The sequence below is a fragment of the Channa argus genome, unplaced genomic scaffold, assembly GCF_033026475.1.
Source record: "Channa argus isolate prfri unplaced genomic scaffold, Channa argus male v1.0 Contig004, whole genome shotgun sequence".
Classification (NCBI taxonomy): Eukaryota; Metazoa; Chordata; class Actinopteri; order Anabantiformes; family Channidae; genus Channa; species Channa argus.
In genome coordinates, this window is record NW_027125223.1 from 191,930 (window position 1) to 214,827 (window position 22,898).

Here is a 22,898-nt window from a genome sequence, read left to right on the forward strand (position 1 = left end):
GTTTAAAATAAATATCATTCTGTTGGAACATCTCGATCCTGGATTTTGGTTTGGGGATCGGAGAGGGAACATGCTAATTTATCTTTGTATGTTGCACCCTGACCCCCTGGACAGGGGCGTAACAGACCAGTACAGTTATAGTACTTTGTACTTTGCCACATTTATCTTCTTCTTAGCAAGTGTCATGCATTCTGCTTCTCCAGCGTTTTTAAGAGCTGTTGATGATGTCAAATGCAGCTTACGGCCACACCGCTCTCTAAGCGCCCGATCTCGTCCGATCTCGGCAGCCAAATAGAGCCGGGCCTGGTTAGTACTTGGTAGGAAGACCGCCTGGGAATACCAGGTGCTGTAAGCTTTTTTGCTTGGGTTTACGGGCAGCACAAGCTGGTGTTACTGCCTATTTATTCATAGAAATTGTTCTATATTTTCATCAAATTTTGTTCTTTCATTGCTGTTTTGCTACTTTATTGGTTTTTCAACCATCGTGCTTCATTACTAGTAGACCATGTTACGGTCCTGGCCATATGTGTTGTTTTTATTTTCTCGTTCTTATAGGTGCCCTGCCTGATTGGCCGGATTGAGGGGAAGTACAGGAAGCTGATTGGTCCATCCTACACTTCCTGGAGTTTTAAAAGTACGGTTCCCAACAGCTAGCGAGGCTCTTTCTGGCAGCAGCACCTGTTTGCTGTTCTTGGTTTCCAAACCTTATTTAGCATTTTTGAATTGTTAGGTTTTGTGCCGTGGTTTTGTTTATAAATTGTATATTTTGTAATTCGTATTAAATCTGTAGGGGTGAACAGCCATTTTCTATTGATTGTTTTCTCTTGTTTTCACATTAGGGAGTTAGGGTTAGCGACTGTGTTTTGGTTTGTTTATTTCTATCAGGCTAGCTAGCACTTTCTGTGGGAAATGGCTTATTTTGTTTATTATGTTGGCCTTGGTTCGCCCTGAGTTGTAGTGTCATGTTTTTTTTGACACTTTCTTTCGTTTAAAATAAATATCATTCTGTTGGAACATCTCGATCCTGGATTTTGGTTTGGGGATCGGAGAGGGAACATGTTAATTTATCTTTGTATGTTGCACCCTGACCCCCTGGACAGGGGCGTAACAGACCAGTACAGTTATAGTACTTTGTACTTTGCCACATTTATCTTCTTCTTAGCAAGTGTCATGCATTCTGCTTCTCCAGCGTTTTTAAGAGCTGTTGATGATGTCAAATGCAGCTTACGGCCACACCGCTCTCTAAGCGCCCGATCTCGTCCGATCTCGGCAGCCAAATAGAGCCGGGCCTGGTTAGTACTTGGTAGGAAGACCGCCTGGGAATACCAGGTGCTGTAAGCTTTTTTGCTTGGGTTTACGGGCAGCACAAGCTGGTGTTACTGCCTATTTATTCATAGAAATTGTTCTATATTTTCATCAAATTTTGTTCTTTCATTGCTGTTTTGCTACTTTATTGGTTTTTCAACCATCGTGCTTCATTACTAGTAGACCATGTTACGGTCCTGGCCATATGTGTTGTTTTTATTTTCTTGTTCTTATAGGTGCCCTGCCTGATTGGCCGGATTGGGGGGCAGTACAGGAAGCTGATTGGTCCATCCTACACTTCCTGGAGTTTTAAAAGTACGGTTCCCAACAGCTAGCGAGGCTCTTTCTGGCAGCAGCACCTGTTTGCTGGTCTTGGTTTCCAAACTTTATTTAGCATTTTTGAATTGTTAGGTTTTGTGCCGTGGTTTTGTTTATAAATTGTATATTTTGTAAATAGTATTAAATCTGTAGGGGTGAACTGCCATTTTCTTTGGATTGTTTTCACATTTGGGAGTTAGGGTTAGCGACTGTCTTTTGGTTTGTTAATTCTATCAGGCTAGCTAGCACTTTCTGTGGGAAATGGCTTATTTTGTTTATTATGTTGGCCTTGGTTCGCCCTGAGTTGTAGTGTCATGTTTTGTTTGACACTTTCTTTCGTTTAAAATGAATATCATTCTGTTGGAACATCTCGATCCTGGATTTTGGTTTGGGGATCGGAGAGGGAACATGCTAATTTATCTTTGTATGTTGCACCCTGACCCCCTGGACAGGGGCGTAACAGACCAGTACAGTTATAGTACTTTGTACTTTGCCACATTTATCTTCTTCTTAGCAAGTGTCATGCATTCTGCTTCTCCAGCGTTTTTAAGAGCTGTTGATGATGTCAAATGCAGCTTACGGCCACACCGCTCTCTAAGCGCCCGATCTCGTCCGATCTCGGCAGCCAAATAGAGCCGGGCCTGGTTAGTACTTGGTAGGAAGACCGCCTGGGAATACCAGGTGCTGTAAGCTTTTTTGCTTGGGTTTACGGGCAGCACAAGCTGGTGTTACTGCCTATTTATTCATAGAAATTGTTCTATATTTTCATCAAATTTTGTTCTTTCATTGCTGTTTTGCTACTTTATTGGTTTTTCAACCATCGTGCTTCATTACTAGTAGACCATGTTACGGTCCTGGCCATATGTGTTGTTTTTATTTTCTCGTTCTTATAGGTGCCCTGCCTGATTGGCCGGATTGAGGGGCAGTACAGGAAGCTGATTGGTCCATCCTACACTTCCTGGAGTTTTAAAAGTACGGTTCCCAACAGCTAGCGAGGCTCTTTCTGGCATCAGCACCTGTTTGCTGTTCTTGGTTTCCAAACCTTATTTAGCATTTTTGAATTGTTAGGTTTTGTGCCGTGGTTTTGTTTATAAATTGTATATTTTGTAAATAGTATTAAATCTGTAGGGGTGAACTGCCATTTTCATTGGACTGTTTTCACATAAGGGAGTTAGGGTTAGCGACTGTCTTTTGGTTTGTCTATTTCTATCAGGCTACCTAGCGCTTTCTGTGGGAAATGGCTTATTTTGTTTATTATGTTGGCCTTGGTTCGCCCTGAGTTGTAGTGTCATGTTTTGTTTGACACTTTCTTTCGTTTAAAATAAATATCATTCTGTTGGAACATCTCAATCCTGGATTTTGGTTTGAGGATCGGAGAGGGAACATGCAAATTTATCTTTGTATGTTTCACCCTGACCCCCTAGACAGGGGCGTAACAGACCAGTACAGTTATAGTACTTTGTACTTTGCCACATTTATCTTCTTCTTAGCAAGTGTCATGCATTCTGCTTCTCCAGCGTTTTTAAGAGCTGTTGATGATGTCAAATGCAGCTTACGGCCACACCGCTCTCTAAGCGCCCGATCACGTCCGATCTCGGCAGCCAAATAGAGCCGGGCCTGGTTAGTACATGGTAGGAAGACAGCCTGGGAATACCAGGTGCTGTAAGCTTTTTTGCTTGGGTTTACGGGCAGCACAAGCTGGTGTTACTGCCTATTTATTCATAGAAATTGTTCTATATTTTCATCAAATTTTGTTATTTCATTGCTGTTTTGCTACTTTATTGGTTTGTCAACCATCATGCTTCTTTACTACTAGACCAGTACCGTTTTAGTACTTTGCCACATTTATCTTCTTCTTAGCGAGTGTCATGCATTCTGCTTCTCCAGCGTTTTTAGGAGCTGTTGATGATGTCAAATGCAGCTTACGGCCACACCGCTCTCTAAGCGCCCGATCTCGTCCGATCTCGGCAGCCAAATAAGGCTGGGCCTAGTTAGAACTTGGTTCGAAGACCGCCTGGGAATACCAGGTGCTGTAAGCTTTTTTGCTTGGGTTTACGGGCAGCACAAGCTGGTGTTACTGCCTATTTATTCATAGAAATTGTTCCATATTTTCATCAAATTTTGTTCTTTCATTGCTATTTTGATACTTTATTGGTTTGTCAACCATCGTGCTTCATTACTAGTAGACCATGTTACGGTCCTGGCCATATGTGTTTTTTTTTTTTGTTGTTCTTATAGGTGCCCTGCCTGATTGGCCGGATTGGGGGGCAGTACAGGAAGCTGATTGGTCCATCCTACACTTCCTGGAGTTTTAAAAGTACGGTTCCCAACAGCTAGCGAGGCTCTTTCTGGCATCAGCACCTGTTTGCTGTTCTTGGTTTCCAAATCTTATTTAGCATTTTTGAATTGTTAGGTTTTGTGCCGTGGTTTTGTTTATAAATTGTATATTTTGTAAATAGTATTAAATCTGTAGGGGTGAACTGCCATTTTCTTTGGACTGTTTTCCCATTAGGGAGTTAGGGTTAGCGACTGTCTTTTGGTTTGTTTATTTCTATCAGGCTACCTAGCGCTTTCTGTGGGAAATGGCTTATTTTGTTTATTATGTTGGCCTTGGTTCGCCCTGAGTTGTAGTGTCATGTTTTGTTTGACACTTTCTTTCGTTTAAAATAAATATCATTCTGTTGGAACATCTCAATCCTGGATTTTGGTTTGAGGATCGGAGAGGGAACATGCAAATTTATCTTTGTATGTTTCACCCTGACCCCCTAGACAGGGGCGTAACAGACCAGTACAGTTATAGTACTTTGTACTTTGCCACATTTATCTTCTTCTTAGCAAGTGTCATGCATTCTGCTTCTCCAGCGTTTTTAAGAGCTGTTGATGATGTCAAATGCAGCTTACGGCCACACCGCTCTCTAAGCGCCCGATCTCGTCCGATCTCGGCAGCCAAATAGAGCCGGGCCTGGTTAGTACTTGGTAGGAAGACCGCCTGGGTATACCAGGTGCTGTAAGCTTTTTTGCTTGGGTTTACGGGCAGCACAAGCTGGTGTTACTGCCTATTTATTCATAGAAATTGTTCTATATTTTCATCAAATTTTGTTCTTTCATTGCTGTTTTGCTACTTTATTGGTTTGCCAACCATCGTGCTTCATTACTAGTAGACCATGTTACGGTCCTGGCCATATGTGTTGTTTTTATTTTCTTGTTCTTATAGGTGCCCTGCCTGATTGGCCGGATTTGGGGGAAGTACAGGAAGCTGATTGGTCCATCCTACACTTCCTGGAGTTTTAAAAGTACGGTTCCCAACAGCTAGCGAGGCTCTTTCTGGCATCAGCACCTGTTTGCTGTTCTTGGTTTCCAAACCTTATTTAGCATTTTTGAATTGTTAGGTTTTGTGCCGTGGTTTTGTTTATAAATTGTATATTTTGTAAATAGTATTAAATCTGTAGGGGTGAACTGCCATTTTCTTTTGATTGTTTTCTCTTGTTTTCACATTAGGGAGTTAGGGTTAGCGACTGTCTTTTGGTTTGTTTATTTCTATCAGGCTAGCTAGCGCTTTCTGTGGGAAATGGCTTATTTTGTTTATTATGTTGGCCTTGGTTCGCCCTGAGTTGTAGTGTCATGTTTTGTTTGACACTTTCTTTCGTTTAAAATAAATATCATTCTGTTGGAACATCTCGATCTTGGATTTTGGTTTGGGGATCGGAGAGGGAACATGCTAATTTATCTTTGTATGTTGCACCCTGACCCCCTAGACAGGGGCGTAACAGACCAGTACAGTTATAGTACTTTGTACTTTGCCACATTTATCTTCTTCTTAGCACGTTTCATGCATTCTGCTTCTCCAGCGTTTTTAAGAGCTGTTGATGATGTCAAATGCAGCTTACGGCCACACCGCTCTCTAAGCGCCCGATCTCGTCCGATCTCGGCAGCCAAATAGAGCCGGGCCTGGTTAGTACTTGGTAGGAAGACCGCCTGGGAATACCAGGTGCTGTAAGCTTTTTTGCTTGGGTTTACGGGCAGCACAAGCTGGTGTTACTGCCTATTTATTCATAGAAATTGTTCTATATTTTCATCAAATTTTGTTCTTTCATTACTGTTTTGCTACTTTATTGGTTTGTCAACCATCGTGCTTCATTACTAGTAGACCATGTTACGGTCCTGGCCATATGTGTTGTTTTTATTTTGTTGTTCTTATAGGTGCCCTGCCTGATTGGCCGGATTGGGGGGCAGTACAGGAAGCTGATTGGTCCATCCTACACTTCCTGGAGTTTTAAAAGTACGGTTCCCAACAGCTAGCGAGGCTCTTTCTGGCAGCAGCACCTGTTTGCTGTTTTTGGTTCCCAAACCTGGTTGCAGACAGAGGTGTGGTTTCTCTCTAGAGCGAGCAGTGACGGACCCGCGCATGAGCCTGTTTTGGCGGGCTTTTTCAGTTTGCTTGTGTTTTTTGTCGTAATTTAACTAAATAGTATAGAGATTTCGATTTTGTTTATGTTACTAATCCCCCCGGCGGATTTGCTCCGTTCGGGGGCGCTTTCATTTTGCCTTTTTCTTTTTTATTTTATTTTGGTTTTGTTTTTTTGCCGAGTGTTACTCGATTCGCCAAGCTACGTAAAATGGAGAATGGCGGAGAAAGACGAGGTAAATTGACGGAGGACGCTGTGAAAATTGTGGCTCCTACCATGAGATGTCGGGGGGAAACGGCAATGCCAGCCGAAATAGAGTACGGAGCGGGAGGAAGCAAACGCCAGGCCGTGGAGCAGGGAGAGAAGAGAAATGGCGGGCAAGTTCCGGGCTTGTCAATGCAGAGGATTACTTCAGCAAAGAGGACGGGGAAAGGAGTGGATTTGGTCGGAGAGCAGCGGCAGAATAGGTTGGAGATTGATGGCATTTGTGTGGATGGAAAACATCAGGAGGAACGGGCGAGGATGCAGACGGAGATGAGCGGAAGACGGGAGACAATGAGAGAAAAAAGGTACGAAAAAGATTTGACTGTATTGGCAGAGGTGGTTGGTGAAGAGAAGGTGAAAACGATGGAACTGTTACGAGCAATACGTGATGTGTGTGGAGGCATAGTTGCGCTGCGTGAGACCGGATCGAATAAATATGAGGTGACGGTAAAAAGTGAAGCTGGAAAGAAAAGGCTACTGGATGGATTTAAAGTTGGTAAAGCGGTGGTAATGGTAAAAACATTAGCAATTGATGAACTGGTGGTGTCTTTTTTGAATTTGCCGGCGTATATAACGGACGAGGAAATTATGGAAAAACTGGACGTGTGGGGAGTGAGAGCGATCTCGCCTATTAAAAGGAGGATGTGGCCCGGGACTGAAGTGGCGGACGGTACAAGATATATGAAGGTAAAGTTTAATGAAACTGTGCAGTCACTGCCCTACTCAGCGAAATTCATGACAGCTAATGGTCCGGAGTATTTTAGAGTAATTCACAATAATCAAGTGAAAGTTTGTCGGATGTGCTTACAGCCGGGACACATCGTGAGGGACTGTCCGGATTTCACCTGTTTTAAATGTAATAAACAGGGACATTATGCACGTGAGTGTGATGCCAGGATGCACAGATGTATGGAATGTCATAGCTCCACAGAGGAATGTCAATGTAAAAATATAGATGAAGGGAATGGGGAGGGTAGCAGGGAATCCATCTCCGAGGATGACAGGAGTGAGGTTAGACCTGTAGAGGAGCCAGAGCTGAATATGGGCAGCGAGAGTGAACAGGAGGATGAGGTGGTGTTGGAGACGCAGGGCGGTGACCTGCCTGTGCGGGAGGAACATGGGAGTGAAAGAGAGGATGTGTTGGGATCTAGTATGGATCAAGTGCTGGCAGAGTGGAGCGGGGATAGGGCGGGTCACCCTGAAGGGGGTTGGCTGAGCCCATCTTGGCTCGCTTCACAGAAGGTCCCCTCTCATAATGGAATACCACCCGCCCCTAGAGAGGAAGACTCGGATGCTGCCCTGCTGGCTCCCCAGGCTGACAGTATAGAGTCAGATTCGGAGATGGATGTTCAGCAGATAAAGCAGGTTAGAAAACGTCCACAGCAAGAGAAATCAGGGAGGAGTGAGGGAGGGAATAGAGGCAAAGGGAAAAAACAGCTTAGGAAATGACCTTTTTAATCGGTGTTTACTTGATAATGCTGCTTCAATCGCAAAATTTAAACGGGTTAACAAATATTGGGAAAATAGAGCAACTCTGTGGAGAAATGGCATGCGACATCTTGTGTGTCCAGGAATGTAGGTGGTCCATGGACAAAATAGACACTATAAAATCTTTTTGGAGAGGGGAGCTCTTTTACTCCCTCTCCTCAAACAAAACTGCTGGAGTGGCAATTTTTGTAAAGCCGGGTGTGTGTGAGAGTATTGTGGAGATTTTTAAAGGTTGGACAGGGTAGACTAATTGTTATTGATATAATACATTATAATAAAAAATATAGAATTCTGAATTTGTACGGTCCGAACAGTGAACCTGAAAGGAGAGGTTTCTTTGAGCGCTGCAAAAGGTGGACAGATGATCGCTCGGTAGTGATAGGAGATTGGAATGTTGCTCTGACTAAGGCGGACGTAGGAGTTAATAATAAATTTAAACAAGACATTAGTAGATCGGCTGTTTTTGTATGGATGGATGAGTGTGATTTGATAGATGCGTGGAGAGTGCTGAACCCCGGCACCCGGGCGTATTCGCGCAGGCAAGTGGTATTGGGCAGGCTAAAGCAATCCAGGATTGACCTGTGTTTGTTGGCGTCGAGTTTGGTGCAAGAATTAAATGAGTGTAAATATTGTTTTTGTTCCTGGAGTGATCATGCCTGTTTAAAGGTGACTCTAGGGGAGGGTGGTATGCAAAGGAATGGGGGCCTGTGGTGTTTTAACACTTCCCTCCTTGAAGATCAAGTTTTTAAAGATAAAATGAAGTCTTTTCTCTCTGCTCTATGTGATGAGAGTGATTATGTCGTGGATATCATTGAGTGGTGGGAGCGCACCAAATTTAAAATTAAAAAGCGTTGTATCGCTCTGAGCAGAGAGAAGAGGCTGAGGGAAAAGACAGAGGAGGCTGAGCTGAGACATCATCTAAAAGAGGAGCTTGAGCTTATTGAGGCTGAGTGTGACCGTCCCTTGGATGTCTATCTTGGATTGAGGGAGCAGCTGAGACGGTTAGATGAGAGAAAATGCAGAGGCGCAATGATCCGCAGTAAAGCACAACACATGTTGAAAGGGGAGCGCTGTACTGCTTTTTTTCTAGGTTTGGAAAAAAGGAAACAGGCAAAAACATACATACCAGAAATAAAAGACCTTGATGGAAACACACATACTGATATAGTGGATATTTTACAAGCAATACAAGACTACTACGCTAATTTGTTTAGCAAACAACATATTAAAAAAGCACAAATGGGCACAGTATTAGGAAAAATTGGCTGCTCCCTCAGTCACGAGGATGCGGCTCTGTGTGATGGTGACATTCAGATTGAAGAAGTGAGAGCAGCGATTGGAAGCCTTAATACATCTAAAAGCCCGGGTGTGGATGGTCTCTCAGCTGAGTTTTACCAACATTTCAGCAACATACTGGCCCCCGTCCTCTGCAGGCTATACTCTGCCATGCAGGAGGAGAACAGGTGCGCGGAGTCTTTTTTAAGGGGTGTGATCACTCTAGTTTATAAAAACAAAGGCGCCAGAGATGACCTGGCAAATTATAGGCCAATTAGTCTGCTCAATACTGACTATAAGATCCTCGCTAAGGTGCTAGGGTTCAGGCTTAAGGGAGTGATTGGCTCGATAGTTGGGCCTACCCAGACTTACAGCATTCCGGGGAGGGATATCGCTGACTGCATTTTGTCAACAAAATTCTCATTGGAGAATTTAATGGCTACAGGAGGTATATACCTTAATGTAGATCTAGAGAAGGCATTTGACAGAGTGAGTCACGATTTTCTCTTCGAGTGTCTGGGGGTTTTTGGGTTCGGCCCAACTTTTCGAGGGTGGATGAAGTTACTGTACAGCCGAGCTACTAGTGTCGTGAAGTGCAATGGCTTCGTGACAGATCCCGTCCCCTTAGAAAGATCAGTGAGACAGGGGTGCCCCCTATCAGCTATGCTCTATGCAATAGTGGCAGAACCTCTAGCACAGTCAATTATATCTGACTCTCAAATAATTGGGATCACGTCGCCCAGAGGAACTGATTTCAAAATAGCACAATATGCAGATGATATTAACATCATGGTCAGGGATGGGGATAGTTTGCGAAGGGTTTTGCAACATCTAGATGCATATGAGCAAGCTGCGGGAGCACGGGTAAATAAGGACAAATCGAGTTTGATCCTGGGGCCTGGTACTGTTCTTGGGGAGGAAGGCCAGCATTTTAAAAGGGGCGGGCCTGAGGTTAAAGTACTTGGTGTATATTTGGGCTCACAACCAGAAGACAGCAGTCGTAGATCCTGGGAAGAGCAGGTTGCGGGGTGTAGATCAAGGCTCGCACTGTGGAGAATGAGGGGATTAGGTTTAAAAGGGAAAATCACTGTAATAAATGCAGTAATTGTGCCGAGACTTGTCTACACCATGCAGGTTTGTCACCTGCCGAGTGATGTACTGGTACGCCTGAGCAGCGCTATTGAGGATTTTCTATGGAAGGGGAGAGCAATGAAAATTGCACATAAGACACTGGTCGGGCCGTACAAAAAGGGGGGACTCAAACTGTGTAATTTAAAAGCAAAATTGAAGTCATTAAGAATAAAACTGTTTAAGAAAATGCTGAGCCAGAAAACTAAAAACATATGGGAGGATTATTTGTATGATGATGTACTGAAAAGAGGTATGTGCGGCTTTTACAATCTATGTAGCGTCACACTCGGCCGGCCTATTGTGGGAACATGTCCACTCTTCCAGGAGGCGGCTGAGGCATGGGTGGAAATCCTGCCCCAGTTGGAGTGTGTAATTACATCAAAACAAAGTGTGTTAAACCAGCCCATCTTTGGGAACCCCTGCCTCAGCGGCCGAGAGGGATGTAAGGCCGGTCGGGGCATCTTGACTGAGGCGCTACATCAGATTAAAGATGTTTTAGACCAGACAGGGGCTCCTAGCCCTCTTGCGGTATTTAGTAAAATTAGGATGAAAGGGTTTAATATAAAAAAGGCTAGAGTTGTTCGATTTTGTGATGATTTATTAGAGCGAATGCCGCAAGAGTGGAAAGAGTGGTTGTCGGAAGTGGATGAGGATCGGGTGGAGGACGACGAGCTGGATTTTGCTCTGACCTGTGACGTCAAAAACAGAAAACTGCAAGATTTACAATCAAAATTTTGGTATAGGGTTTTAATTAACAAAATATTCCAAGAACCTACAGCAAACACTGCATGGTCTCATCTCTTTCTTACCCGTCCCGTCTCTGAAATTTGGTCAAATATACACAGTAAGTGGCTTCCCCCTGCAATAGCAAACTCAAACTTCCTGCTGCGTCACAGAAGGGTGCTGGTTTCTGTCGTCCTTCACCAGATAAGTAAAAGCACGTATGCGAGAACCTGTCCGGTCTGTAGGGTGGAAGATGAAGATTTTAACCACTTTATGCTATACTGTACAGTCACACGGGATTTCAGGGACTGGGTTAAAACGTTGTTAATCAATAAGTGTAAACTGCCTAAGTTAGAAGGGGAAGCATGGGACTGGGTGTGGTGCTTTGGGAAACAAAAAGGTGATAAAAGATGTAATGTTGGTTTAATCAATTTTTTATTGAGTGTAGCACGTCATGTGTTGTATGTTGGTAGAAATTATGCTTTGTATGGGGGGAAAAGGACAAACAGGGTGGGTTTTTTTCAAAATATGGTGACACATTACATGAGAATTCTGTTTTCAGTGGATGAGGATGAGTTTATAGCTAGGTGGGGGGCAAGGAATGATTTATGTGAGCTGGATGGGGAGGGTAGATTGCACTTCGATTTTGGGTGAATTTATTTAACCTTGTAGTATATGGGCGTATATATTTAAGAATGTATGTGTGTATGTAGGTGTATGTATATATGTATATATATGTGTGTATGTATATATATGTATGTATACATGTATATATGTGCATACAAATATGTGGAAAAAAGGGGAAGAGGCTTGCTTTGCTTTAATTTGTTTGATTTACTGTTAAAAAGACGAATGAATTTACTCTTTTTCTTTATGTTTCTCTGTATATAGTTAATTTTTATTTTGTAAAGTGTATTTTTGATAATAAAAAGATAAAAAAAAAAAATAAGCGCCCGATCTCGTCCGATCTCGGCAGCCAAATAGAGCCGGGCCTGGTTAGTACTTGGTAGGAAGACCGCCTGGGAATACCAGGTGCTGTAAGCTTTTTTGCTTGGGTTTACGGGCAGCACAAGCTGGTGTTACTGCCTATTTATTCATAGAAATTGTTCTATATTTTCATCAAATTTTGTTCTTTCATTGCTGTTTTGCTACTTTATTGGTTTTTCAACCATCGTGCTTCATTACTAGTAGACCATGTTACGGTCCTGGCCATATGTGTTGTTTTTGATTTGTTGTTCTTATAGGTGCCCTGCCTGATTGGCCGGATTGGGGGGCAGTACAGGAAGCTGATTGGTCCATCCTACACTTCCTGGAGTTTTAAAAGTACGGTTCCCAACAGCTAGCGAGGCTCTTTCTGGCAGCAGCACCTGTTTGCTGTTCTTGGTTTCCAAACCTTATTTAGCATTTTTGAATTGTTAGGTTTTGTGCCGTGGTTTTGTTTATAAATTGTATATTTTGTAATTCGTATTAAATCTGTAGGGGTGAACAGCCATTTTCTTTTGATTGTTTTCTCTTGTTTTCACATTAGGGAGTTAGGGTTAACGACTGTCTTTTGGTTTGTTTATTTCTATCAGGCTAGCTAGCACTTTCTATGGGAAATGGCTTATTTTGTTTATTATGTTGGCCTTGGTTCGCCCTGAGTTGTAGTGTCATGTTTTGTTTGACACTTTCTTTCGTTTAAAATAAATATCATTCTGTTGGAACATCTCGATCCTGGATTTTGGTTTGGGGATCGGAGAGGGAACATGCTAATTTATCTTTGTATGTTGCACCCTGACCCCCTGGACAGGGGCGTAACAGACCAGTACACTTATAGTACTTTGTACTTTGCCACATTTATCTTCGTCTTAGCAAGTTTCATGCATTCTGCTTCTCCAACGTTTTTAAGAGCTGTTGATGATGTCAAATGCAGCTTACGGCCACACCGCTCTGTAAGCGCCCGATCTCGTCCGATCTCGGCAGCCAAATAGAGCCGGGCCTGGTTAGTACTTGGTAGGAAGACCGCCTGGGAATACCAGGTGCTGTAAGCTTTTTTGCTTGGGTTTACGGGCAGCACAAGCTGGTGTTACTGCCTATTTATTCATAGAAATTGTTCTATATTTTCATCAAATTTTGTTCTTTCATTACTGTTTTGCTACTTTATTGGTTTGTCAACCATCGTGCTTCATTACTAGTAGACCATGTTACGGTCCTGGCCATATGTGTTGTTTTTGATATGTTGTTCTTATAGGTGCCCTGCCTGATTGGCCGGATTGAGGGGCAGTACAGGAAGCTGATTGGTCCATCCTACACTTCCTGGAGTTTTAAAAGTACGGTTCCCAACAGCTAGCGAGGCTCTTTCTGGCAGCAGCACCTGTTTGCTGTTCTTGGTTTCCAAACCTTATTTAGCATTTTTGAATTGTTAGGTTTTGTGCCGTGGTTTTGTTTATAAATTGTATATTTTGTAAATAGTATTAAATCTGTAGGGGTGAACAGCCATTTTCTTTGGACTGTTTTCACATTAGGGAGTTAGGGTTAGCGACTGTCTTTTGGTTTGTTTATTTCTATCAGGCTAGCTAGCACTTTCTGTGGGAAATGGCTTATTTTGTTTATTATGTTGGCCTTGGTTCGCCCTGAGTTGTAGTGTCATGTTTTGTTTGACACTTTCTTTCGTTTAAAATAAATATCATTCTGTTGGAACATCTCGATCCTGGATTTTGGTTTGGGGATCGGAGAGGGAACATGCTAATTTATCTTTGTATGTTGCACCCTGACCCCCTGGACAGGGGCGTAACAGACCATTACAGTTATAGTACTTTGTACTTTGCCACATTTGTCTTCTTCTTAGCAAGTGTCATGCATTCTGCTTCTCCAGTGTTTTTAAGAGCTGTTGATGATGTCAAATGCAGCTTACGGCCACACCGCTCTCTAAGCGCCCAATCTCGTCCGATCTCTGCAGCCAAATAGAGCCGGGCCTGGTTAGTACTTGGTAGGAAGACCGCCTGGGAATACCAGGTGCTGTAAGCTTTTTTGCTTGGGTTTACGGGCAGCACAAGCTGGTGTTACTGCCTATTTATTCATAGAAATTGTTCTATATTTTCATCAAATTTTGTTCTTTCATTGCTGTTTTGCTACTTTATTGGTTTTTCAACCATCGTGCTTCATTACTATTAGACCATGTTACGGTCCTGGCCATATGTGTTGTTTTTATTTTCTCGTTCTTATAGGTGCCCTGCCTGATTGGCCGGATTGAGGGGCAGTACAGGAAGCTGATTGGTCCATCCTACACTTCCTGGAGTTTTAAAAGTACGGTTTCCAACAGCTAGCGAGGCTCTTTCTGGCAGCAGCACCTGTTTGGTGTTCTTGGTTTCCAAACCTTATTTAGCATTTTTGAATTGTTAGGTTTTGTGCCGTGGTTTTGTTTATAAATTGTATATTTTGTAATTCGTATTAAATCTGTAGGGGTGAACAGCCATTTTCTTTTGATTGTTTTCTCTTGTTTTCACATTAGGGAGTTAGGGTTAGCGACTGTCTTTTGGTTTGTTTATTTCTATCAGGCTAGCTAGCACTTTCTGTGGGAAATGGCTTATTTTGTTTATTATGTTGGCCTTGGTTCGCCCTGAGTTGTAGTGTCATGTTTTGTTTGACACTTTCTTTCGTTTAAAATAAATATCATTCTGTTGGAACATCTCGATCCTGGATTTTGGTTTGGGGATCGGAGAGGGAACATGCTAATTTATCTTTGTATGTTGCACCCTGACCCCCTGGACAGGGGCGTAACAGACCAGTACAGTTATAGTACTTTGTACTTTGCCACATTTATCTTCGTCTTAGCAAGTTTCATGCATTCTGCTTCTCCAACGTTTTTAAGAGCTGTTGATGATGTCAAATGCAGCTTACGGCCACACCGCTCTCTAAGCGCCCGATCTCGTCCGATCTCGGCAGCCAAATAGAGCCGGGCCTGGTTAGTACTTGGTAGGAAGACCGCGTGGGAATACCAGGTGCTGTAAGCTTTTTTGCTTGGGTTTACGGGCAGCACAAGCTGGTGTTACTGCCTATTTATTCATAGAAATTGTTCTATATTTTCATCAAATTTTGTTCTTTCATTACTGTTTTGCTACTTTATTGGTTTGTCAACCATCGTGCTTCATTACTAGTAGACCATGTTACGGTCCTGGCCATATGTGTTGTTTTTGATATGTTGTTCTTATAGGTGCCCTGCCTGATTGGCCGGATTGAGGGGCAGTACAGGAAGCTGATTGGTCCATCCTACACTTCCTGGAGTTTTAAAAGTACGGTTCCCAACAGCTAGCGAGGCTCTTTCTGGCAGCAGCACCTGTTTGCTGTTCTTGGTTTCCAAACCTTATTTAGCATTTTTGAATTGTTAGGTTTTGTGCCGTGGTTTTGTTTATAAATTGTATATTTTGTAAATAGTATTAAATCTGTAGGGGTGAACAGCCATTTTCTTTGGACTGTTTTCACATTAGGGAGTTAGGGTTAGCGACTGTCTTTTGGTTTGTTTATTTCTATCAGGCTAGCTAGCACTTTCTGTGGGAAATGGCTTATTTTGTTTATTATGTTGGCCTTGGTTCGCCCTGAGTTGTAGTGTCATGTTTTGTTTGACACTTTCTTTCGTTTAAAATAAATATCATTCTGTTGGAACATCTCGATCCTGGATTTTGGTTTGGGGATCGGAGAGGGAACATGCTAATTTATCTTTGTATGTTGCACCCTGACCCCCTGGACAGGGGCGTAACAGACCAGTACAGTTATAGTACTTTGTACTTTGCCACATTTGTCTTCTTCTTAGCAAGTGTCATGCATTCTGCTTCTCCAGTGTTTTTAAGAGCTGTTGATGATGTCAAATGCAGCTTACGGCCACACCGCTCTCTAAGCGCCCAATCTCGTCGGATCTCGGCAGCCAAATAGAGCCGGGCCTGGTTAGTACTTGGTAGGAAGACCGCCTGGGAATACCAGGTGTTGTAAGCTTTTTTGCTTGGGTTTACGGGCAGCACAAGCTGGTGTTACTGCCTATTTATTCATAGAAATTGTTCTATATTTTCATCAAATTTTGTTCTTTCATTGCTGTTTTGCTACTTTATTGGTTTTTCAACCATCGTGCTTCATTACTAGTAGACCATGTTAGGGTCCTGGCCATATGTGTTGTTTTTGATTTGTTGTTCTTATAGGTGCCCTGCCTGATTGGCCGGATTGGGGGGCAGTACAGGAAGCTGATTGGTCCATCCTACACTTCCTGGAGTTTTAAAAGTACGGTTCCCAACAGCTAGCGAGGCTCTTTCTGGCAGCAGCACCTGTTTGCTGTTCTTGGTTTCCAAACCTTATTTAGCATTTTTGAATTGTTAGGTTTTGTGCCGTGGTTTTGTTTATAAATTGTATATTTTGTAATTCGTATTAAATCTGTAGGGGTGAACAGCCTTTTTCTTTTGATTGTTTTCTCTTGTTTTCACATTAGGGAGTTAGGGTTAGCGACTGTCTTTTGGATTGTTTATTTCTATCAGGCTAGCTAGCACTTTCTGTGGGAAATGGCTTATTTTGTTTATTATGTTGGCCTTGGTTTGCCCTGAGTTGTAGTGTCATGTTTTGTTTGACACTTTCTTTCGTTTAAAATAAATATCATTCTGTTGGAACATCTCGATACTGGAGTTTGGTTTGGGGATCGGAGAGGGAACATGCTAATTTATCTTTGTATGTTGCACCCTGACCCCCTGGACAGGGGCGTAACAGACCAGTACAGTTATAGTACTTTGTACTTTGCCACATTTATCTTCTTCTTAGCAAGTGTCATGCATTCTGCTTCTCCAGCGTTTTTAAGAGCTGTTGATGATGTCAAATGCAGCTTACGGCCACACCGCTCTCTAAGCGCCCGATCTCGTCCGATCTCGGCAGCCAAATAGAGCCGGGCCTGGTTAGTACTTGGTAGGAAGACCGCCTGGGAATACCAGGTGCTGTAAGCTTTTTTGCTTGGGTTTACGGGCAGCACAAGCTGGTGTTACTGCCTATTTATTCATAGAAATTGTTCTATATTTTCATCAAATTTTGTTCTTTCATTGCTGTTTTGCTACTTTATTGGTTTTTCAACCATCGTGCTTCATTACTAGTAGACCATGTTACGGTCCTGGCCATATGTGTTGTTTTTGATATGTTGTTCTTATAGGTGCCCTGCCTGATTGGCCGGATTGAGGGGCAGTACAGGAAGCTGATTGGTCCATCCTACACTTCCTGGAGTTTTAAAAGTACGGTTCCCAACAGCTAGCGAGGCTCTTTCTGGCAGCAGCACCTGTTTGCTGTTCTTGGTTTCCAAACCATATTTAGCATTTTTGAATTGTTAGGTTTTGTGCCGTGGTTTTGTTTATAAATTGTATATTTTGTAAATAGTATTAAATCTGTAGGGGTGAACAGCCATTTTCTTTGGACTGTTTTCACATTAGGGAGTTAGGGTTAGCGACTGTCTTTTGGTTTGTTTATTTCTATCAGGCTAGCTAGCACTTTCTGTGGGAAATGGCTTATTTTGTTTATTATGTTGGCCTTGGTTCGCCCTGAGTTGTAGTGTCATGTTTTGTTTGACACTTTCTTTCGTTTAAAATAAATATCATTCTGTTGGAACATCTCGATCCTGGATTTTGGTTTGGGGATCGGAGAGGGAACATGCTAATTTATCTTTGTATGTTGCACCCTGACCCCCTGGACAGGGGCGTAACAGACCAGTACAGTTATAGTACTTTGTACTTTGCCACATTTATCTTCTTCTTAGCAAGTGTCATGCATTCTGCTTCTCCAGCGTTTTTAAGAGCTGTTGATGATGTCAAATGCAGCTTACGGCCACACCGCTCTCTAAGCGCCCGATCTCGTCCGATCTCGGCAGCCAAATAGAGCCGGGCCTGGTTAGTACTTGGTAGGAAGACCGCGTGGGAATACCAGGTGCTGTAAGCTTTTTTGCTTGGGTTTACGGGCAGCACAAGCTGGTGTTACTGCCTATTTATTCATAGAAATTGTTCTATATTTTCATCAAATTTTGTTCTTTCATTACTGTTTTGCTACTTTATTGGTTTGTCAACCATCGTGCTTCATTACTAGTAGACCATGTTACGGTCCTGGCCATATGTGTTGTTTTTGATATGTTGTTCTTATAGGTGCCCTGCCTGATTGGCCGGATTGAGGGGCAGTACAGGAAGCTGATTGGTCCATCCTACACTTCCTGGAGTTTTAAAAGTACGGTTCCCAACAGCTAGCGAGGCTCTTTCTGGCAGCAGCACCTGTTTGCTGTTCTTGGTTTCCAAACCTTATTTAGCATTTTTGAATTGTTAGGTTTTGTGCCGTGGTTTTGTTTATAAATTGTATATTTTGTAAATAGTATTAAATCTGTAGGGGTGAACAGCCATTTTCTTTGGACTGTTTTCACATTAGGGAGTTAGGGTTAGCGACTGTCTTTTGGTTTGTTTATTTCTATCAGGCTAGCTAGCACTTTCTGTGGGAAATGGCTTATTTTGTTTATTATGTTGGCCTTGGTTCGCCCTGAGTTGTAGTGTCATGTTTTGTTTGACACTTTCTTTCGTTTAAAATAAATATCATTCTGTTGGAACATCTCGATCCTGGATTTTGGTTTGGGGATCGGAGAGGGAACATGCTAATTTATCTTTGTATGTTGCACCCTGACCCCCTGGACAGGGGCGTAACAGACCAGTACAGTTATAATACTTTGTACTTTGCCACATTTGTCTTCTTCTTAGCAAGTGTCATGCATTCTGGTTCTCCAGTGTTTTTAAGAGCTGTTGATGATGTCAAATGCAGCTTACGGCCACACCGCTCTCTAAGCGCCCAATCTCGTCCGATCTCGGCAGCCAAATAGAGCCGGGCCTGGTTAGTACTTGGTAGGAAGACCGCCTGGGAATACCAGGTGCTGTAAGCTTTTTTGCTTGGGTTTACGGGCAGCACAAGCTGGTGTTACTGCCTATTTATTCCTAGAAATTGTTCTATATTTTCATCAAATTTTGTTCTTTCATTGCTGTTTTGCTACTTTATTGGTTTGTCAACCATCGTGCTTCTTTACTACTAGACCAGTACCGTTTTAGTACTTTGCCACATTTATCTTCTTCTTAGCAAGTGTTATGCATTCTGCTTCTACAGTGTTTTTAGGAGCTGTTGATGATGTCAAATGCAGCTTACGGCCACACCGCTCTCTAAGCGCCCGATCTCGTCCGATCTCGGCAGCCAAATAAGGCCGGGCCTAGTTAGTACTTGGTTGGAAGACCGCCTGGGAATACCAGGTGCTGTAAGCTTTTTTGCTTGGGTTTACGGGCAGCACAAGCTGGTGTTACTGCCTATTTATTCATAGAAATTGTTCCATATTTTCATCAAATTTTGTTCTTTCATTGCTATTTTGATAATTTATTGGTTTGTCAACCATCGTGCTTCATTACTAGTAGACCATGTTACGGTCCTGGCCATATGTGTTGTTTTTTTTTTGTTGTTCTTATAGGTGCCCTGCCTGATTGGCCGGATTGGGGGGCAGTACAGGAAGCTGATTGGTCCATCCTACACTTCCTGGAGTTTTAAAAGTACGGTTCCCAACAGCTAGCGAGGCTCTTTCTGGCAGCAGCACCTGTTTGCTGTTCTTGGTTTCCAAACCTTATTTAGCATTTTTGAATTGTTAGGTTTTGTGCCGTGGTTTTGTCTATAAATTGTATATTTTGTAAATAGTATTAAATCTGTAGGGGTGAACTGTCATTTTCTTTGGATTGTTTTCACATTTGGGAGTTAGGGTTAGCGACTGTCTTTTGGTTTGTTTATTTCTATCAGGCTAGCTAGCACTTTCTGTGGGAAATGGCTTAATTTGTTTATTATGTTGGTCCTTGGTTCGCCCTGAGTTGTAGTGTCATGTTTTGTTTGACACTTTCTTTCGTTTAAAATAAATATCATTCTGTTGGAACATCTCGATCCTGGATTTTGGTTTGGGGATCGGAGAGGGAACATGCTAATTTATCTTTGTATGTTGCACCCTGACCCCCTAGACAGGGGCGTAACAGACCAGTACAGTTATAGTACTTTGTACTTTGCCACATTTATCTTCTTCTTAGCAAGTGTCATGCATTCTGCTTCTCCAGCGTTTTTAAGAGCTTTTGATGATGTCAAATGCAGCTTACGGCCACACTGCTCTCTAAGCGCCCGATCTCGTCTGATCTCGTCCGATCTCGGCAGCCAAATAAAGCCGGGCCTGGTTTCTACTTGGTAGGAAGACCGCGTGGGAATACCAGGTGCTGTAAGCTTTTTTGCTTGGGTTTACGGGCAGCACAAGCTGGTGTTACTGCCTATTTATTCATAGAAATTGTTCTATATTTTCATCAAATTTTGTTCTTTCATTACTGTTTTGCTACTTTATTGGTTTGTCAACCATCGTGCTTCATTACTAGTAGACCATGTTACGGTCCTGGCCATATGTGTTGTTTTTATTTTGTTGTTCTTATAGGTGCCCTGCCTGATTGGCCGGATTGGGGGGCAGTACAGGAAGCTGATTGGTCCATCCTACACTTCCTGGAGTTTTCAAAGTACGGTTCCCAACAGCTAGCGAGGCTCTTTTTGGCAGCAGCACCTGTTTGCTGTTCTTGGTTTCCAAACCTTATTTAGCATTTTTGAATTGTTAGGTTTTGTGCCGTGGTTTTGTTTATAAATTGTATATTTTGTAAATAGTATTAAATCTTTAGGGGTGAACAGCCATTTTCTTTTGATTGTTTTCTCTTGTTTTCACATTAGGGAGTTAGGGTTAGCGAGTGTCTTTTGGTTTGTTTATTTCTATCAGGCTAGCTAGCACTTTCTGTGGGAAATGGCTTATTTTGTTTATTATGTTGGCCTTGGTTCGCCCTGAGTTGTAGTGTCATGTTTTGTTTGACACTTTCTTTCGTTTAAAATAAATATCATTCTGTTGGAACATCTCGATACTGGAGTTTGGTTTGGGGATCGGAGAGGGAACATGCTAATTTATCTTTGTATGTTGCACCCTGACCCCCTAGACAGGGGCGTAACAGACCAGTACAGTTATAGTACTTTGTACTTTGCCACATTTATCTTCTTCTTAGCGAGTGTCATGCATTCTGCTTCTCCAGCGTTTTTAAGAGCTGTTGATGATGTCAAATGCAGCTTACGGCCGCACCGCTCTCTAAGCGCCCGATCTCGTCCGATCTCGTCCGATCTCGGCAGCCAAATAGAGCCGGGCCTGGTTAGTACTTGGTAGGAAGACCGCCTGGGAATACCAGGTGCTGTAAGCTTTTTTTCTTGGGTTTACGGGCAGCACAAGCTGGTGTTACTGCCTATTTATTCATAGGAATTGTTCCATATTTTCATCAAATTTTGTTCTTTCATTGCTATTTTGCTACTTTATTGGTTTGTCAACCATCGTGCTTCATTACTAGTAGACCATGTTACGGTCCTGGCCATATGTGTTGTTTTTATTTTGTTGTTCTTATAGGTGCCCTGCCTGATTGGCCGGATTGGGGGGCAGTACAGGAAGCTGATTGGTCCATCCTACACTTCCTGGAGTTTTAAAAGTACGGTTCCCAACAGCTAGCGAGGCTCTTTCTGGCAGCAGCACCTGTTTGCTGTTCTTGGTTTCCAAACCTTATTTAGCATTTTTGAATTGTTAGGTTTTGTGCCGTGGTTTTGTCTATAAATTGTATATTTTGTAAATAGTATTAAATCTGTAGAGGTGAACTGCCATTTTCTTTGGACAGTTTTCACATTAGGGAGTTAGGGTTAGCGACTGTCTTTTGGTTTGTTTATTTCTATCAGGCTAGCTAGCACTTTCTGTGGGAAATGGCTTAATTTGTTTATTATGTTGGCCTTGGTTCGCCCTGAGTTGTAGTGTCATGTTTTGTTTGACACTTTCTTTCGTTTAAAATAAATATCATTCTGTTGGAACATCTCGATCCTGGATTTTGGTTTGGGGATCGGAGAGGGAACATGCTAATTTATCTTTGTATGTTGCACCCTGACCCCCTAGACAGGGGCGTAACAGACCAGTACAGTTATAGTACTTTGTACTTCGCCACATTTATCTTCTTCTTAGCAAGTGTCATGCATTCTGCTTCTCCAGTGTTTTTAAGAGCTGTTGATGATGTCAAATGCAGCTTACGGCCACACCGCTCTCTAAGCGCCCGATCTCGTCCGATCTCGGCAGCCAAATAGAGCCGGGCCTGGTTAGTACTTGGTAGGAAGACCGCCTGGGAATACCAGGTGCTGTAAGCTTTTTTGCTTGGGTTTACGGGCAGCACAAGCTGGTGTTACTGCCTATTTATTCCTAGAAATTGTTCTATATTTTCATCAAATTTTGTTCTTTTATTGCTGTTTTGCTACTTTATTGGTTTGTCAACCATCGTGCTTCTTTACTACTAGACCAGTACCGTTTTAGTACTTTGCCACATTTATCTTCTTCTTAGCAAGTGTTATGCATTCTGCTTCTACAGTGTTTTTAGGAGCTGTTGATGATGTCAAATGCAGCTTACGGCCACACCGCTCTCTAAGCGCCCGATCTCGTCCGATCTCGGCAGCCAAATAAGGCCGGGCCTAGTTAGTACTTGGTTGGAAGACCGCCTGGGAATACCAGGTGCTGTAAGCTTTTTTGCTTGGGTTTACGGGCAGCACAAGCTGGTGTTACTGCCTATTTATTCATAGAAATTGTTCCATATTTTCATCAAATTTTGTTCTTTCATTGCTATTTTGATAATTTATTGGTTTGTCAACCATCGTGCTTCATTACTAGTAGACCATGTTACGGTCCTGGCCATATGTGTTGTTTTTTTTTTGTTGTTCTTATAGGTGCCCTGCCTGATTGGCCGGAATGGGGGGCAGTACAGGAAGCTGATTGGTCCATCCTACACTTCCTGGAGTTTTAAAAGTACGGTTCCCAACAGCTAGCGAGGCTCTTTCTGGCAGCAGCACCTGTTTGCTGTTCTTGGTTTCCAAACCTTATTTAGCATTTTTGAATTGTTAGGTTTTGTG

General features: G+C 42.6%; 1 non-coding gene and 17 pseudogenes across 1 annotated transcript; all 18 read left to right on the forward strand.

The window, feature by feature from the left end:
* Window positions 1-236: 236 nt before the first annotated feature.
* LOC137109562 (5S ribosomal RNA) lies at window positions 237-355 on the forward strand (annotated as a pseudogene).
* Window positions 356-1,222: 867 nt separating this feature from the next.
* On the forward strand, window positions 1,223-1,341 carry LOC137109563 (5S ribosomal RNA; annotated as a pseudogene).
* An 856-nt stretch (window positions 1,342-2,197) lies between these two features.
* LOC137109564 (5S ribosomal RNA) lies at window positions 2,198-2,316 on the forward strand (annotated as a pseudogene).
* Window positions 2,317-3,173: 857 nt separating this feature from the next.
* Window positions 3,174-3,292, forward strand: LOC137109932 (5S ribosomal RNA; annotated as a pseudogene).
* A 251-nt stretch (window positions 3,293-3,543) lies between these two features.
* On the forward strand, window positions 3,544-3,662 carry LOC137109984 (5S ribosomal RNA; annotated as a pseudogene).
* An 856-nt stretch (window positions 3,663-4,518) lies between these two features.
* LOC137109767 (5S ribosomal RNA) lies at window positions 4,519-4,637 on the forward strand (annotated as a pseudogene).
* An 867-nt stretch (window positions 4,638-5,504) lies between these two features.
* On the forward strand, window positions 5,505-5,623 carry LOC137109565 (5S ribosomal RNA; annotated as a pseudogene).
* A 7,198-nt stretch (window positions 5,624-12,821) lies between these two features.
* Window positions 12,822-12,940, forward strand: LOC137109506 (5S ribosomal RNA). Its single transcript, XR_010912294.1, has one exon. It is a non-coding gene; the product is annotated as a 5S ribosomal RNA (ribosomal RNA).
* An 857-nt stretch (window positions 12,941-13,797) lies between these two features.
* Window positions 13,798-13,916, forward strand: LOC137109879 (5S ribosomal RNA; annotated as a pseudogene).
* An 867-nt stretch (window positions 13,917-14,783) lies between these two features.
* On the forward strand, window positions 14,784-14,902 carry LOC137109647 (5S ribosomal RNA; annotated as a pseudogene).
* Window positions 14,903-15,759: 857 nt separating this feature from the next.
* LOC137109873 (5S ribosomal RNA) lies at window positions 15,760-15,878 on the forward strand (annotated as a pseudogene).
* An 867-nt stretch (window positions 15,879-16,745) lies between these two features.
* LOC137109566 (5S ribosomal RNA) lies at window positions 16,746-16,864 on the forward strand (annotated as a pseudogene).
* An 857-nt stretch (window positions 16,865-17,721) lies between these two features.
* LOC137109648 (5S ribosomal RNA) lies at window positions 17,722-17,840 on the forward strand (annotated as a pseudogene).
* An 857-nt stretch (window positions 17,841-18,697) lies between these two features.
* LOC137109796 (5S ribosomal RNA) lies at window positions 18,698-18,816 on the forward strand (annotated as a pseudogene).
* A 251-nt stretch (window positions 18,817-19,067) lies between these two features.
* LOC137109811 (5S ribosomal RNA) lies at window positions 19,068-19,186 on the forward strand (annotated as a pseudogene).
* Window positions 19,187-21,040: 1,854 nt separating this feature from the next.
* On the forward strand, window positions 21,041-21,169 carry LOC137109954 (5S ribosomal RNA; annotated as a pseudogene).
* An 857-nt stretch (window positions 21,170-22,026) lies between these two features.
* Window positions 22,027-22,145, forward strand: LOC137109567 (5S ribosomal RNA; annotated as a pseudogene).
* Window positions 22,146-22,396: 251 nt separating this feature from the next.
* LOC137109812 (5S ribosomal RNA) lies at window positions 22,397-22,515 on the forward strand (annotated as a pseudogene).
* Window positions 22,516-22,898: the final 383 nt, after the last annotated feature.